Source organism: Hemiscyllium ocellatum, chromosome 7, assembly GCF_020745735.1.
Source record: "Hemiscyllium ocellatum isolate sHemOce1 chromosome 7, sHemOce1.pat.X.cur, whole genome shotgun sequence".
NCBI classification, from domain to species: domain Eukaryota; kingdom Metazoa; phylum Chordata; class Chondrichthyes; order Orectolobiformes; family Hemiscylliidae; genus Hemiscyllium; species Hemiscyllium ocellatum.
In genome coordinates, this window is record NC_083407.1 from 19,178,581 (window position 1) to 19,197,468 (window position 18,888).

General features: G+C 40.7%; 1 protein-coding gene across 1 annotated transcript in view; it reads right to left on the reverse strand.

The window, feature by feature from the left end:
- The window catches only part of LOC132817391 (contactin-associated protein-like 5), an 899,316-nt gene that overhangs the window by 391,720 nt on the left and 488,708 nt on the right, over nucleotides 1–18,888 (reverse strand). The gene's annotated exons all lie outside the window — the stretch shown is intronic.

Genomic DNA, 18,888 nt, shown 5'->3' on the forward strand with positions numbered 1-18,888 from the left:
TTCATGCATCCAAATCTCATTATGGATAGACCAGTGGTCGATTCAATGATGGCCCTGGTACATGTGCTGCTCTCACCGTCACACAGCTCAGCATCTGCCCTCAGGTTGTTGTGATTCTGTTCGCCGAGCTGGGAATTTGTGTTGCAGACGTTTTGTCCCCTGTCTAGGTGACATCCTCAGTGCTTGGGATCCTCCTGTGAAGTGCTTCTGTGTTGTTTCCTCCGGCATTTATAGTGGTTTGTCTCTGCAGCTTCCAGTTGTCAGTTCCAGCTGTCCGCTGCAGTGGCCGGTATATTGGGTCCAGGTCGATGTGTTTGATGATAGAATCTGTGGATGAGTGCCATGCCTCTAGGAATTCCCTGGCTGTTCTCTATTTGGCTTGTCCTATAATAGTAGTGTTGTCCCAGTCGAATTCATGTTGTTTGTCATCTTTGTGTGTGACTACTAAGGATAGCTGGTCAAGTCGTTTCATGGCTAGTTGGTGTTCATGGATACTGGTCGTTAGCTGTCTTCCTGTTTGTTCTATGCAGTGTTTTGTGCAGTCCTTGTATGGGATTTTGTACACTACGTTGGTTTTGCTCATGCTGGGTATCGGGTCTTTTGTCCTGGTGAGTTGTTGTCTGAGAGTGGCTGTTGGTTTGCATGCTATTATGAATCCTAATGGTCATAGTAGTCTGACTGTCAGTCCAGAAATGTTTTTGATATATGGTAACGTGGCTAGTCCTTTGGGTTGTGGCATGTCCTCATTCCGTTGTCTTTGCCTTAGGACCCGATACCCAGCATGAATAAAACCAATGCAGTGTACAAAATCCCATCAAGGACTGCACAAAATACTACATAGGACGAACAGGAAGACAGCTAACGATCCGTATCCATGAACACCAACTAGCCACGAAACGATACGACCAGCTATCCTTAGTAGCCACCCACACAGATGAAAAGCAACATGAGTTCGACTGGGACAACAATACTATTATAGGACAAGCCAAATAGAGAACAGCCAGGGAATTCCTAGATGCATGGCACTCATCCACAGATTCTATCAACAAACACATCGACCTGGACCCAACATACCGGCCACTGCAGCGGACAGCTGGAATGGACAACCGGAAGCGGCAGAGACAGATCACTATATATGCTGGAGGAAACAACACAGAAGCGCTTCACAAGGAGGCTCCCAAGCACTGAAGATGTCACCTAGACAGGGGACGAAACATCAGCAACACAAATTCCCAGCTCAGCGAACAGAACCACAACAATGAGCACCCGAGCTACAAATCTTCTCACAAACTTTGATCTGCCCTCAGGCTTCTCATACATACCGTGAGGCATCTCTTCAACATGTAGTCCTGTTTTACTTCCTTATGAGACATAGGCATGGCTGGTCAGACCAGCATTTATTGTTACCACCAGTTGCCTTTGAGAAGGTGGTGATGAGCTGCTTTCTTGAACAACAGCATTTTGTGTGTTGCAAGTAACCCCACAGTGCCATCAGGGAAGGAACCCCAGGATTTTGGCCCAGCGACAGTGAAAGAACAGTGATACTTTTCAAGCCAGGGTGCTGAGTGGCTTGGAGAGGAACATGCAGGTGGTGCTGTTAGACTAGATTAGATTCCTTACAGTGTAGAAACTGCCCTTCGGCCCAACAATCTATACCGACACTGCAAAGAGCAACTCACCCAGATCCATTTCCCTCTGACTAATGCACCTAAAACTATGGGCAATTTAGCATGGCCAATTCACCATACCTGTACATCTTTGGATTATGGGAGGAAACCGGAGCACTTGGAGGAAACCCCGCAGACACAGGGAGAATGCGCAAATTCCACACAGTCACCCGAGGCTGGAATCGAACCTGGAACTCTGGTGCTGTGAGCCACCGCGCCAAGCCATTGTTACCAAAAGCATCTCTCCAAAAGTTGTGATGTATCAAAAAACTGTCGTGCTGGAAGTATTGAGGAATCCACATGTTATGACAACTCCTGGGATAATGTTTACTATATAATCATCTTTCTCTGATCACTCACCATTTGGATACTTAGTGTGAAATCCTTTGCAGTGTACAACTTGTCATGACTCACTGGTATAATTTACTACAAATCAAGGCCCACTGTGTCTGAAGTAGCCACATATAGAGTCATAGAGATGTACAGCATGGAAACAGACCTTCGGTGCAATCCGTCCATGCCGACCAGATATCCCAACCCAATCTAGTCCCACCTGCCAGCACTCGGCCCATATCCCTCCAAAACCTTCCTATTCATATTAAAAGATGCAATTGTATCAGCCTCCGTCACTTCCTCTGGCAGCTCATTCCATACACATATCACCCTCTGCATGAAAAAGTTGCCCCTTCGGTCTCTTTTATATCTTTCCCCTCTCACCCTAAACCTATGCCCTCTAGTTCTGGACTCCCCCAACCCAGGGAAAAGACTTTGCCTATTTACCCTATCCATGCCCCTCATAATTTTGTAAACCTCTATAAGGTCACCCCTCAGCCTCCGATGCTCCAGGGAAAACAGCCCCAACCTGTTCAGCCTCTCCCTGTAGCTCAAATCCTCCAATCCTGGCAACATCCTGGTAAATCTTTTCTGAACCCTTTCAAGTTTCACAACATCTTTCCGATAGGAAGGAGACCAGAATTGCATGCAATATTCCAACAATGGCCTAACCAATGTCCTGTATAGCTGCAACATGACCTCCCAACTACTCAGTGAAATTACTACAAATCTCAATTTGTCTCTGACTCACTGCTAGTTAGGGTAAAAGCGAACCACACCAAGATTTCTTCAGTAATAATAATGCAACTCTTATTTTTTCATGTGAGACTCAACTTTACTAAGAACACTAAAAGAACAGGTTTACTAATTCACATAACTTAAAATTTACCCTTTAAGTTAAAAAAAATCCTCCCAGACATTCATCCACAGTCAGACCACAAAACGTAGACTGAATACAAGTATTATAAATGGAAGGGGGAAGAATTAGTCAGCGGAACACAGTCATGCATTACTAGTCCAAAATTACAAAGCTGGGTGAGTTGATTCTGCAATCCTTTTACTTTCTTTAATAACAATTTGGCGCCTTTTGTGCAGTGACTATCAGTCTGTTATTCGCTGGTTGTTTGCTTGGAAATGGAGACTTCCTTGTTTAAGTTAGGATGATGAAATGATAGATCAGTATCTGTGATTATCATTTCCACCTGTTTTAACAAAAAAGTGGGGAGACAAATTTTGCAGAGAAAGGCGAAAGAGAAAGATTGATGCAACTAACATTTGGAGCTCACCTTGCTTTTCTCTGACACCCCTCAGAGGTTCTAAGATGAAGTGCCATCTAAACAAATAGAGGCTTGAAGATATGCAGAAGTCTCCCAAACCTAGTTAGGCCAATTTGCTCTTCCAGCACCACTGATCCAGAATCTGGTTTCCAGCATCTGCAGTCATTGTTTTTACCCCTACCAATTTATCTAGACTCAATGTCTTTGAAAAGTAGCATATTGCTGCATACAAACCAGTTGGCTTTGCTTATCTTTTCAAAGCTACAGAAACAATTCTGTGTACACGATCTCTTTTCCCAAACGTCTCCATTATTCAAAATTTCAGCCCACAGTCCAAAAAGTAAAAAGATGTGGTGTCTTACAGAATGCCCCGACTAGCTTGCACCTTCAAGACAATACATATGCAATCTATCACACATTCGACATAATGAGCTTCTGGCTCAAACATTCGGATGTTACCCACAGCACCACATGACCTCAGAGAATCAGTTCTTTGTTGCTTTGTTTAGCTAATTAATCAGTTAACCGTGAAAATGCCTAATTGGCTTATAACTGTGGCACAAATTGAAGATCACTGTTTTCTTGTCAAAATAAACTTGGACTGCACGATATTACTATCACGTCAAAGTCCAAAAGTGCTATGGGAGAAAAATAAACATTGATTAATTACAACTGCACAGTTGTTAAAAGGTCACTGATCATTATGGTAAGTGTTTGTCTGAGTGATTGCAATGGCACATGAGACTGCCTTAAGCCATTTGGGCTTTTCGAAACTTGCTACACCATGCTATTCCCTCTAGTGTCAGCAGGAATAATCTTTATGTATCTTTCCCTCTGCTAGTTCATTAACTTTGTTCAGTGTTCCATTTTGTTTTAATGTTCATCTCCTCAGAGAAACACTAATAAGAAAGTTTAAGTCCAATATTACCTTTTACCACTGAATCCTCACTATCAAAATCTCAGAGATTATCTTTGATCAGAAAATGAACTAGGCTCACCATATAAATAAAGCGATGACAACAGCAGGTCAGAGGTTAGGAATCCAACTCACCTCCTGTCTCCCCAAAGCTTGTCCACCACTAATTGGGCACATGTCAGGAGTGTAATGGAATACTCCCACTTGCCTGAATTAGTGAGTTCCAATACTCAAGAAGTTTGACGCCATCCAGGAGGAAACAGCCCTGTTGATTGGCATCATATCCACAACATCCTCTCCCTTCAGCACTGAAACTCAGTCACAGCAGTGTGTACTGTCCACAAGATGCACTGAAGAAATATTCCAACTTCTTTAGACAGTACATACCAAGCGCATGACTATGAACACCTAGAAGGATAAACCTAGCACATCTCGGGGAATATCACTACCTACAAGGTTCCCTTCTAGCCACTGGACAATTAAGGATGGGCAATAAATGTTGATCTAGCTAGTGATGCTCACGTATTGTAAATGATAAAAAAGATTGATAGCCAACACATCAGATCTAAACTGTTCAGACCTACTACCAAAATGGTGGTGAATGTCTCACAAGAGGAGGAAGGGGAGGAGTCTCAATAAGTGTCCCCCATCCTCAATGAACTATATAAAGGATAAGGCTGAACCATTTGCAACAATCTTCAGCCAGAAATGTGTAGTGGCTGATCGATCTTGGTGTCCTCCAATGATCCCCATCTTCACAGATGCGAGTCTTCAATACATTTCAAGTGTCAAGAAATGTCAAAAGGCACTGTACTTTGCAAAAACAATGGCACCGAATATATTCTGGCAATAATACCGAAGACTTATACTCCAGAACTTGCTGCACCCCAGTGAAGATATTCCAATACAATACTGTTATTTCTCCAACCAAGAGGATGATTATCCAGTTATGCCAAGAACAGAAAAAGCAAGACAAATCCACCGAGCCAATAACTGCCCGTTAGCCTGCCCGACATCATCAGGAAAGGGATTTCAAGGGTTGTCAATAATCTGCTCAGTGTCACTCACTTTCAGTTCTGCCTTGTCCATTCAACTCCTGGACTCATTCCTTAGTCATGGTTATTTTATTCCAGGCAGTCATTGTTATTTTGAATCCTTCTATTCTCCACCTTCACTCCCAGACATAGAGACTTGCTTTTCATGCGTTATCCGTTTATGAGCAAATGGAATTAGCTGCATCACTTAGAGTCGTAGAGATGTACAGCACAGAAACAGAACCTTTGGTCCAACTCATCCATGCCGACCAGATATCCCAACCCAATCTAGTCCCACCTGCTATCACCTGGCCCATATCCCTCCAAACCCTTCCTATTCATATACCCATCTAAATGCCTTTTAAATGTTGCAATTATACTAGCTCCACCACTTCCTCTGGCAGCTCATTCCTTATATGTGTCATCCTCTGAGTGAAAAAGTTGCCCCTGAGGTCTCTTTTATATCTTTCCCCTCTCACTCTAAACCTATGCCCTCTAGTTCTGGACTCCCCGACCCCAGGGAAAAGACTTTGTCTATTTATCCTATCCATGCCCCTCATGATTTTATAAACCTCTATCAGGTCACCCCTCAGCCTCCAATGCTCCCGGGAAAACAGCCCTAGTCTATTCAACCTCTCCCTGTAGCTCAAATCCTTCAAACCTGGCAACATCCTTCTAAATCTTTTCTGAGCCATTTCAAGTTTCACAACATCTTTCTGATAGGAAGGAGACCAGAATTGCATGCAATATTCCAACAGTGGCCTAACCACTGCCCTGTACAGCTGCAACATGACCTCCCAACTCCTCAATACTCTGACCAAGAAAGGAAAGCATACCAAATGCATTCTTCACTATCCTATCTACCTGCAACTCCACTTTTAAGGAGTTATGAACCTGCACTCCAAGGTCTCTTTGTTAAGCAACACTCGCTAGCATTAAGTGTATATGTCCTGCTAAGATTTGCTTTCCCAAAATGCAGCACCTCATATTTATCTAAATTATAATCCAACTGCCACTTCTCAGCCCATTGGTCCATCTGATCAAGATCCCTTTGTAAGCTGAGGTAACCTTCTTTGCTGACCACTACACCTCCAATTTTGATATCATCTGCAAACTTACTAATATACCTCTTATGTTCACATCCAAATCACTTATATACATGATGAAAAGTACTGGACCCAGCACCAATCCTTGAGGCAATTCACTGGTCACAGGCCTTCAGTCTGAAAAACAACCCTCCACCACCACCACCCTCTGTCTTCTACCTTTGAGCCAGTTCTGTATCCAAATGGCTAGTTCACCCTGTATTCCGTGAGATCCAACCTTGCTCACCAGTCTCCCATGGGGAACCTTGTCAAACAGCTTACTGAAGTCCATATAGATCACATCTACTGCTCTGCCCTCACCAATCCTCTTTGTTACTTCTTCAAAAAACTCAATCAAGTTTGTGAGACATGATTTCCCACACACAAAGCCATGTTAACTATCCCTAAACAATCCTTGTCTTTCCAAATACATGTGCATCCTGTCCCTCAGGATTCCCTACAACAACTTGCCCACCACCGACATCAGGCTCACTGGTGTACAGTTCCCTGGCTTGTCCTTACCATCTTTCTTAAACAGTGGCACTTAGTGATTAATTACTCAGCATCATGTGCAATACAATCTGGTAGCCTTAAAATCCCCACTTTTATCATCAAACATAAGCCCCATTTTCAAACACTCTATGTAGCTTCAGCTAGCACTTACTGTATCATTTATCATTGGGCACAACACATGAAATCATATTTTCATCAGCACCAGGTACTCTCTGCATTGATCAACTTACATCAACAAGAAAATTGTTTGAATTTATTTCATTCAGTTAATGACTTTCTGCGTAGTTTCAGTTAATTTGGATCATAATTTTCTAAATGGTCTGAGTTAATACTGACAACAAGCAGTAGGGGTAAAGACATCTCAATGACTTTGTAGATATAAGACAGATAATTGTTCCAAGACAGGTCTCTACTCAATTAAAATCATTCCTCTAGAAAGGAGAAGGAACAGGAAGCATATTACTTTCCTTGAGAAATTAGCTTCGCGATCAATAGCATGAAAGGAAGAAAGTAAATTAAATCAGAGTGGTCGTTTATCTGGTCATGCCGGTCAGAATGACGGCTGTTTGATTTTGAAACAAAAGATAAAAATGTGTGCAGAAAGATTCTGTCCTGTCCTCCCTCTGAAGTGCTGAAAAGGTAGGTTGATAGTGACAGGCTTTCCCTCTTTAATCCTCTCTTGCTAAAAAAAAGCAACTTATCTGAGGAATATTATATTGGCTCATATCTAGAAGCTGATAATTACAAGGGAATGTCATGCGTAAAACAAAAAGACGTGAGATGGTAGCACTACACATATCGAGACGCTCACTTCTCTTCACAGTTGCTGCAAGATCTGCTGAGTTTTTCCAGCAATTTCTGTTGCGATCGTGCAATGCAAGTCCCACAGGGCTCTTCCTTCATTTTTTCTTTAAAAAATTAATAATTGCATTGGTTAAATGCATCTGATATGCGTTTGGTAACTTATTCCAGAGTTAGTAATAGTGAAATTCTTAGGTAATATAGTTGCCACAAACCTATTTATATTGCTTATTATGAACTTGATTATTTTAAACTTTACTTTTTGAAGCAGCAGATATTACATTTTATCCCTTAAAATGTCTTATGAATTAAAATGGAAAATTCTTGAATTTATGCTAAAATGTCACGATGACGCTTTTATACCATATCTAATTTTTGTTGTTATGTGGTTGAAGTATCTGCTTACTTGTCCACTCAGTGCATAGATTTTCTGGTTGGTAGGTAAGTCCACTGGAATAGTTAATGCTAAGTCAAGCACAAGTACACCAATGACCTGCAGCAAATTTATTCAATCCCTTGATTCACACAGTGAATCTGGCCTTAAATGTTTAACCATGATTACACTCCTCAAGGGTAATTTAATCACTCATGGCCCATTAGCCTTTCATGTCTCATAGGTCTCTCCCTTCGCTCGAAGCGATTGGATACTCCACAAAATCTTTCAACCTGATTTGATAAATTCATTGGCAGTAGAATATGAAAACTAAAAATCCAAGGCAGGCGATAGGCAAGAGAAACACTTCTTCTAGGCTGCAGGGTGCAAATGCCAATTGGTGAGCCAATACAATTCCCAGCATTGACTATGGTTTCAGAAGTTACCTTGTAGGTCCACGCAGAAGAAAATAAAATCAAAGAGAATGCAGGGGTGGTGGTAGAATTGTGACAAAAAAGAAGCAGTACTTTGAAGGGCTTATGCTCGAAACGTCGAATTCTCTATTCCTGAGATGCTGCCTAACCTGCTGTGCTTTGACCAGCAACACATTTGGCTGTGATCTCCAGCATCTGCAGACCTCATTTTTTACCTGATGTAATATGCTGCCTTTCTTTCTTGTCACCTAGCAAGGCCATAAGACATTGAAGCAGAAATAGGCCATTCAGCCCATTGAGCCTTACCCTTCACTCAACGAGATGATGGCTGATCCAATAATACTGAAATCTGCTTTCTTGCCTTTTCCCCATAACCCTTCCTGATTATAAATCTATCTACCTCAGCCTTGTTTATATTTAACAAGCCACCCTCTCCCAGTAAAGATTTCTACAGATTACAGAAGAAATTCCTCCTAATTTCTGTCTTAAATGGGGCTCCCTTAATCTGAGATTGTGTCATTTACTCCTGGACTCTCCCACAAGGTGAAACAACCTCTCTGCACCTACTCTGTCAGGTTCCTGAAGAATCTTGTATGCTACAATAATGTCTCTTTTCATCCTTCTAAATACCAATGAGTACAGGTCCAACCTGTTCAATCTCTCCTCAAAAGGAAATCCCTCCATACCCAGGATACACCTAGCAAACCTTCTCTGCACTACCTGTCACGCCAATGCAACTTTACTGCAAGAAGGAATTAAAATTGTTCATCACAGTCCAAATGCAATCCAATTACTGCCTTTTAGAGTTTTCAGAATATTTTCTAATTTTTATATTCAATCCCCTTTGAAACAAAGACTACCCTTCTATTTGCCTTCCCTATAATGGCATATATTGGATTCACACACGTGTAATGACTCAATTTATTCTGAGCCACAAAATGTCAGAATTTTGACATTGAAACAACTCTTTCCATGTTTGGGTCTGGACAGATTGGATTATTTGAGTAGTGTACAAACGGGAAATTTGTATGTCAAGGATTGATAATGAAATATGATTTTTTTCACTGCTTCATTGAAATTAACTAATGAAAGTGAAGCAGGCTGTGTTTTACAAATATACAATATTCCGGGTGGCACAGTGGCTCAGTGCTATTTCACAGCGCCAGGGTTTGATTCCAGCCTCAGGTCATTGTGTGTATGGAGTTTGCATATTCTCCCTATGAGTGCATGGATTTCTCTGGGCGCTTCGGTTTCATCCCACAATCCAAAGATGTGCAGGTTAGGTGAATTGACTATGCTAAAATGTCCATAATATCCAGGGATGTATAGACTAGGGGGATTAGCCATGGGAAATGCAGGTTACATGCTGAGTCTGGATGGGTCAATGTGGACTTGGGCTAAATAGTCTGCTTTCACACTGTAACAATTCTATGATTTTTCTACCTGTTTCTCATTTAAATACTGTGATTATGTAACCTCTACACTCAGCCACAATAATAAGGAAATCATATTTCATTTTGTCTCTTCTGGTCTCTGAGAATGAGCTCACTTTATTCAATTAAGAAACAAGCATCTTCTCAGGTTTTATTTTGTATGTATGTTTGATTCAGTCTTCATGGTTGAGCAAAGGGACTCGTGTTTAAATTTCCTTTAAACCTGTCAAATTTAGAAAATTACTTCACAGTCTGTCTCGTTCAAAACTGGAGAAGTTGCCTGGAGGCAGAAGAGAGAAATAAGTCAGACAGGCTCTCTGTAAAATCAGTAACAGACCACCATGTGAGAGTAAAGATTCAAGGAACTGAATGCAGTTGTTTTGAAGTAACTACTACTGTTTATTTGTGAAATGTATTTTTCTATCCATTGAAAGTTTTAAATATGTTGTTCACTTAAGCCATTCAACATTGAGCACAGCTGCATGGCAGTTTACACCAAAAGTCTCATTCCAATGAAGTGCTTATTCCGACACCTCGCACAGACCAGAAAATATACCCATACAATCCCTGTGCAGTCACCAGTGCTCACTGTCTGATTTGTGATCGTGCTACAAATTCCATAAAATATCAGGTAGGCTAAAACTTAAATTTTAGTGTTGCAAAGGTAGGTTCAATTGAGGCATTCAAGAGACCAATATCTGACAATTTAGATATAAATAATTCACGGGGTTACAGGGAAAGGGCATAGGATGGTACTAAGTCATGATGCTCATTCAGAGACCCTGCGCAAACAAAATGAGTGAAATGCACCAGAAAAATTCTGTGATTCCATATAATATTCTTACTGCATTGATAATGTCCCACTAATACCACGTTGCAAAGCCATTAGTACCTGCAATCACCCCAGCTTATATGCTTGGTGGTAACACAGTGTAATCGCTGGGTTAGCAGTCCAGAATCCCAGTTTAATGTTGTGAGGAGATAGATTCAAATCCAGGAGGTGAAGTTCAAAACCATCTTCCTTTTAAATCTGAAATGATAAGTGCGGGTGGTTTGGTTGTTATGGGGAAGTTGGGGCAAAGTCCAAAGACTGCTGACAAAGTGAAAAATGTCCAAATCTGCAGATAATGGCAATGGCATCTGTATTAAAAATAACTTTTATTTTCCCACTCTCAAAAGTAAGATGTTAGCCATGTCATGTTTTATAAACAGTGATACTTTAAGTTCTCATAAAAACCCATCTGGTTCGCTAATGTCCTTTAGTAAAGAAAATCTGCCATCCTAGCAACCGGGTGAATCCAGACTCACATCAATGTGATTAATTCTTCTAACTGCCCTCCTCTGGCAGTTAGGGATGGGTAATAAATGCTGGCCCAGCCAGGAACACCCACCTCCTGTGAATGAATAATAAATGAAACTTTCACAATGTCCTTGAACTTCAGTGACAAACAGATATTTGTTCAATCGTTGTTTAAAGACTTAACTGAAAAGATATAGCTTTAATAGATGGGAACTATTTCTTAATTGGAAGGTTTTTTTGTCTGATCTTATGCCAACTTTGCATTTTTTTTTTCCTTTAACAATATCAGTTTAAATGAGTTAAGTTACCAAGAAAGCTTGACTTGATGTCATGGAACTCACACATGTTTGTCCTGGACAGTTATTACACATGGATAAATTGTACATAACCAGATTTGCAAAGATGAAACTCACATTTTATCAATGATATTGCTCTTTTTCCAAATTCAGCATTTTTGTCACTTTTCAGTTCATAGATAGGCACGCATTTCACCCCACAGCTTCCCACAATCATTGATCATTCAACAGTTCCAGATTAGGGTAGCAATCTCGCTCCAATGAAATCACCGACATGAATCAATAGGTTGCTATGCAATATCACTTTTATGTTTAGCACTATATAATAATTTTCAAATGTCAATACTAACTTAGAAATGGGTTTATTTTAATGTACCAGAGTGACCACGTATTAACATTGTCATTCAATACAATTTCTCACTTATCAAGTTGTCATGCAGAAGCTTGATTGTTCTCAACACAAAGTGTATAAGATTGTTAAATTTTTGAACTGTTTTGTTAATTTAAGGTAAAAGGAGTGGCTTGGTTGTTATGGGGACAGTTGGGACATCGTCCAAAGACTGCTGACAAAGTGAAAGATGTTCAAATCTGCAGACAATAGCAATGGTTTCTGTATTAATAATAACTTTATTTTCTAAGTCTCAAAGGGAGATGTTATAAACATCAGGTTTTATAAACATTTCTACTTTAAGCTTTAATTTCAAGCAAGAATGGAATTGGGGTACTTAAAGAGAATTGATTAGCATTCCTGATGAAGGACTTATGCCTGAAACATCAATTCTCCTGTTCCTTGGATGCTGTCTGACCTGCTGTGCTTTTCCAGCACCACACTCTCAACTCTGATCTCCAGCATCTGCAGTCCTCACTTTCTCCTCAATAGCATTTCTACTTGGATACAAGGCACATGTGATTCACATTGCCTTAGATGTGGGACTTCAGAGGGAAAGAGTCTCTACACTCCCTTTGTAACATTGAGTTACATTAAGGACAGGGTCAGCCCCTATGAGGAGAGATTCCTGGACCTCCCTGGAAAAGACTGGGACTGCTCTTGCTGAGAAATCCATGACTTGGAGATGCCGGTGTTGGACTGGGGTGTACAAAATTAAAATTCACACAATGCCAGGTTATAGTCCAACAGGTTTATTTAGAAACACTAGCTTTTGGGGCACTGCCCCTGATGAAGGAGCAATGCTCCAAAAGCTAGTGCTTCCAAATAAACCTGTTAGACTATAACCTGGTGTTGTGTGATTTTTTAACTGTGTATTACATCCTCTCTTCAATGCACTGCAACTCCCACCATTACCTTGCTTTCAGTGTCACTCACTGAACATCATTTCTAACCACTGAAAACCACAAGGAACCCACCACCTCCTCAACCTCCGAGGTCATGGGAAGAAGCATCAACAATACTGTCCCACACACCCCATAACAGCTCAGATACTGAACACCTTATTGGGAACGTTGGGCTGAGGAAGATTGGATGCACAATCTGATTAGCAACTCAATTTGACAGCTTCGGACATGGCTGAGAAAGAAATGTCACTGGACACTGGAACTCAGGGGACTGTCTGAGATCAGCCAGCTGCTCAGGCCAAGCAGCGGAAAACCTTGCAGTGTCAGCAATCATATCTACATGCAGAGGGAGGAAGAGGAGAGGCAGACAGGTATATAGGACACTATGGCCCTCATTGATACATCAGGCTAGATGCAGGGAAGATGCTTTCCCTCGTTGGGAAGTCTAAGGAGGATACAGTCTCAGGACATTGTAGACCATTTGGGACTGGGATAAGGAAACATTGCTTCACTCAGAGGGTGGTCAATATGTGGAATTCTCTATCACAGAAGGCTGTGAAGGGGACGCCACGTCACTGAACGTATTCAAGGTAGAGATAGATTTCTTTTTAGATTTTAATTATAAATATCCTTGAAGAGTGGATGAAGTTTACTTCGGCATCGTGATCTAATTTCATGCACATAAAAGACTCTGGCCATCACATGATTTATAGGTATCAAGAAAAGTTTTGGGTAGGTGCAGCATATTACATTTGTTACAGAGTCTGATAGTTTGTCATGCTTCCCCATTAAGGGGTATGGAGAAAGAAAGAATATAGTATTAAAATAAAGGATCAGCTTTGATCATTTTGAATGGCAGAGTAGGTTCAAAGGACTGAAAGGCCTACTCCTGCTCCTAGTTTCTATGTTCGAAGAATATATGCAGCTGTATTTTACAGGTCTAGTGATAGTTGATCCCATTGACAAGGTATTTCACAGAACAAACATGTTCAGTTTGTCCACCAGAAGTCAGAAAGAGCCAAAACTTCTCTGGAAGATCAGCTCAAGGTAAGAATTAATCTCAGGATGAACATACTCCAACTCATTTCATGTAGACAGCAATCCAAGAACCCATTGACCACTTTATCAGAAGACGCCACAGCAAAAGGCATGCATGTGACTTTCTAAAGAGCAGCTGTCAGAAAGGCTCATTGGGTTAGTCATCATTTCCATATCAATTAACTCTTTAAGGAGGATCCTTTGGGCAAATAGGCATAGCAGTGATACACCATTTGCAAGTCTGAAGCCATAATGGCAGGCCCAGAACAATAACAGATTTTCGTTGCAGCCTTCAGTCTTGATACAGTCAGGGAAGCATTATAAACCATCAAATACTATAATAAATGTAATTTGCTGCACCTACCTGAAACTTTCCTTGATATTTATAAATCATGTGATGCCAAGAGACTTTCTTTATGTGCAGGGAATTAGATCAAGATGCCTAAACAAACTTTATCCACCCATCAATAATATTTATGACTAAACTATTAATTTGTGTTTCCTACATTGTGGGTGAGGGTAATTTTGATTTCTGATTTGATGTATTAATGTCGTATGTACCAAAATACAGTGAAAAGTATTGTTTTGCAAGCAGATGCAGAGTAAGATCAACTCTAATGTATGAAAGGTCTATTCATGAGTCTGCTAACAGCGGGGAAGAAGTTGATTTTGAATCTGTTGGTACATGTTTTCAAACTTTCAGACCTTCCCCACAATGGAAGGGGGTGGAAGAGATTTGAATGGTAAAATTGGCCCCAAATGAGTTTGACCACCCTGCTGCAAGAACCTTGTGCTACCCTCTTTCACCAACAGCAAACATTGAATCTGGCTTAATTTATAAATGTCCTATGACAGCTAAATCAAAGCAGGGTTAGCAACATTAATTCCAATCAATCATCTATACCCTTCACTTAGCCCACTAGCCCAAACCTATTCTAACGTACCACCTGGCCTAGTTCTGAACCTGAATCATTCTCCAATTCATCTCCCATCAAAGGCCTTCTCTGAGCTTAGGAGCAAATTACTATAGATGCTGGAATCTGTACTGAAAGCAAAAAACAGTGCTGGAGATTCCAGTGAGACAGGCAGCATCCATGGAGAGAAAGAGTAAGCTTTTTTTTAGTTTACTTGAAGCTTCATCATGAGCTCTCATAAAGAGTCCTCTTGACTCAAAACATTAGCTTGCTGTCTCTCTAAGGATGCTGTGTGTCCTACTTGGATCTCCAGCATTTATTGTTTTCTGTTTCTTTCAGCTTATATTGTTCATAAACCAACCTCCTGCTTCCTCAATCTGGTCACACTAGACAGTTGGTTACCCACCTTCCAATCCTGGACCTATGGTAGCTGATGTTGTTTCCTCTCAGGTACCAGCATCCTCTGCTTCAAGCCTTCTCAAAAAGGTTTGACCTCTCTCTCTCTTCCAATTTGCTGCCTCATCTCTAAACTCACTTTCTTGACCAACGTGCTGAAATATTTATTTCTTCTCAGAACACTGCCCAATTTTTCCAGACATTTCATAAATGAATACCTCTAATTATTTTTACTAGGCCAGGGGGTACTTTATAATAGGTTTGGGCTAGTGGGCTAGGTGAAGGGCATAGGTGATTGATTGGAATTAATGTTGCTACGCTGTTTTGATTGAGCTGTCCTAAGACATTTATAAATTAAGACAGATCCAATGTTTGCTAATGGGGTAAAGGGGCAGCACAAGATTCATGCAGCAGAGTGGCCAAACTCATTGGGGGCCATTTTTACTGTTCAAATCTTTTCCATTTCCATCTATCATGGAGAAGGTCTAAAAGTTTGAAAACACGTAGCAGCAGATTCTTCCCCACTGTTATTAGACTCATGAACAAAGGAACAATGGCTCTTTACAAAGTTACAAATGGCATCCTGTGCAACCCCAATAAAGGTAAGCAATCACTCCCCACCCTTCTTGACCTGTCTCCAGCATTTGACCTGCTTAACGACACTATTCCTGTCCACTGCTCATGCCTGCTGCCTAGCTGCATGGGACTGCATTTACTCTGTTCTTATCCATCTAATCCTAGCCAAAGACCCTGTCTATTACCTTAGATATTCCCCATCGATCTGGACTTGCAAACCACAACTAGCACTCCACCTCATACCATTCCCCTCAGTCTTTCATTTACCCCCTGTTTGTCACGACACCTAATTCCAACTTAACATGAATACTCTCAACCCTGCTCCATCTCTAAATTAGACAGGCAAGCAGCTGGAAGAACACAGCAAGCCAGGCAGTATCAGGAATGGATGTTTCAGGCTTGTCCCTGCTTCAGGACTGGGTTGAGTGTAGAGGGAGCTGCAGATAAAGGCGGTGGCAGGGGCAGTGTGGAATTGGGACAAGGGAAGATAGGTAGAGGGTACGAGCTGGTTGTTCAATGGGAAGAATGAATCCAGTGGTGGCAGGGAGCAGTGGCAGAGAGAAGTGGGGCTGGGAAGGGAGCTGAGGGGATGGGTAGGGAGGTTATTTGAAATTGGAGAACTCAATGTTGAGTCTTCTGGACTGAAGGGTTCGAGGTGAAAGATAAGGTGTTGTTCCTCCAATAGGAGCTGTGGTTTCTTTTGGCAATGAAGGAGGCCAACAATGGTCATGTCAGAAAGGGAGTGGTTGCGGGAATTGAAATGGGCAGTGACTGGAAGGTCCGGTTGGCCCCTGCGGACTTGACTGCGATGCTTGGTGAGCCGTTCCTTAAGTTTACATTCGGTCTCCCCAATGGAGAGAAGACCACACTGGGAGCACCTGATGCAGTAAACTAGTTTGGAAGATCTCTAAATTGGCAGATAAGTGGTTTGATATCAAAAGCAGAAATTTCCTCTGAATGAATGTTGGGAAATTCAATCTAACTGTCAACAGTCCTTGCCTCAAGCTCTATTTCCTCGAAACTTACTTCTTTGACCAACCATTCGATTGCATGTTCTAATATTTCCTGATGGCTGTTGTGGTAATGGCACTAAACTAGTATCCAGAATCCAGGGTAATGTTCTGGGGCCACAGATTTGAATTCCCACTACAGATGATGACTTGACTTCAGTAAAAAGCTGGATGAATGGAAAGCATGTAACAATTTTCATAAAGACTCAGCTCGTTCATTGATGTCCTTCAATGGAGGACATCTGTCACTCTTAGCTGGTCTGGCCAACCCTTGACTCCAGACCCATAGCAATGTGGTTGACTATTAACTCTCCAGTGAGAAATAAATGTTCATCAGTCAGTGACACCCACATCCCATGAATGAATATAAAGAAAATTGGCTCAGTGACATATTTATTGAATGTCCTTTATTGTCACTTGTACTCCAGTACAGGAGTACAGTGAGTTTGACAATCCTCTTGCGGAGTAGCTTGGGATGTACTCCTATTTACAAGCATTATATAAGTACAATTTACAATTTTGTTGTCATATATTACTACGATTGATTATAATTATATATAATAACGTAGTCCAATAATATAAGTTACTTCTATAATAATATAAGCTGACACATTTCCCTAAATCACAAAATCAGACATTTTCATGGCTTTGAGATCCATTTAAACTATTACATCTAATCTTGTTAAAATTAAAAGCAAGGTGTCATATTCATAAGTCAGGAAAAAAAATGATCGTGTTGAAAAGACAAGTGTCAGAAAAACTGACCAAATAATTGGAGGAAGAAAATATAATTGATTTTGACAACCAAAATAATTAAAGGCAATTAGCTCAGATGAAAGATTCCAACTATTAACTATACTACAAAACTGCTACAAGAAAAGAAATAGACAGGCAGCTCAACAATGAAAGAAACAAAGTATCATCCAATCTTGAAATGTCTCCAACCAGCTTCAGAGTAAACCACATTATCAAACCCAGGTGGACCATATGACAGTGATTCATTAAAAATATTCTTTTTCTTGTAGGTTTTAGCTTTAATGGATTAGAATTTCTTTGCGAATTATTTTAAATTTCAACTGGTTGCATTCCTAAGCCAATGGCTAAACACTGAACTATCCAAGCAGAAATACAGCAGCAAATAACAATCAAGTCACCATTTATTATACATGTACCAGCCTTGCACTGTGGTTTGTCTGTCAAAACTGAACAAGCTTTTGTAAGTAACTGTTGCAGGCTCTTTGCATATCATTGTTCTGTGAGTAAAGCTAAAGTTTTCACACCAAATCATTTTTGTCTTTTACACTGTATTGCCGTGGAGCTGGATTAACTACTGAGACTTGTATGGCGATTGTTATTCTTTTTACATAATTTAATTTTCTTTACCACCCAGTGGTGCCGTAGGTGACTAGGATTGATTTCCAATCATACTTTGTAAAATGTAAGAACTGAAAGAACTGGGGACGCAGGAGATCAGAAACGAAAACAGAAATTTCTGTTTTTATTTGCAAAATGTAATTGTTCTCCATTGATTGTACTTTACTGGAAAAATAATCTTCCTTTTATCAGTAGAAATTATAATTGTTGCTGAAATCCTACACATTCATAGATTCATACAACGCAGTAAAGGTCCTTCAGCCCATCGAGTCTGCACCAATGTTATTATCACTAAAAGTGGGCTAATCCCAATTTCTGGCATTTATCCTGTATCTTTGAATGTTATGAGATTTGAAGTACTCATCCACATATCTTTTAAAGTTTGTAAGGTTTCCAGCCTCCACAACCTTCCCAGGCAATGCAATCCAGATTCCCACTGCTAAATGAAAAAAACAATTCCCAAATCCCCTCTGAATCTCCTGCCCCTTTTTCCCAAACCACGCACCCTTGTGATTGATGCCTTGACCAAGGGGAACAGCTGTTTTCTATTCACCCTGTCCATATCCCTCAGAAGCATATACACCTCAGTCATGCCCCCCCAAGACGATTCTCGTCATTTCCGTTTCTTTAAGAACACTTTGTTTGCATTGTTGTTTGTAGACGCAGTAGACTTTGCTTGCGTTTAACTATGCTTATTTTTTAAAAGTCTAAGCAATAAATTTCTCCTTGCTTTCAACTCATCAATTGAAGCACTGATATTCTAATTGTTAATATGGATGCACCAGAATGGTAAGTTATGCAAATACAGCTTTCATGCCTTTCAAA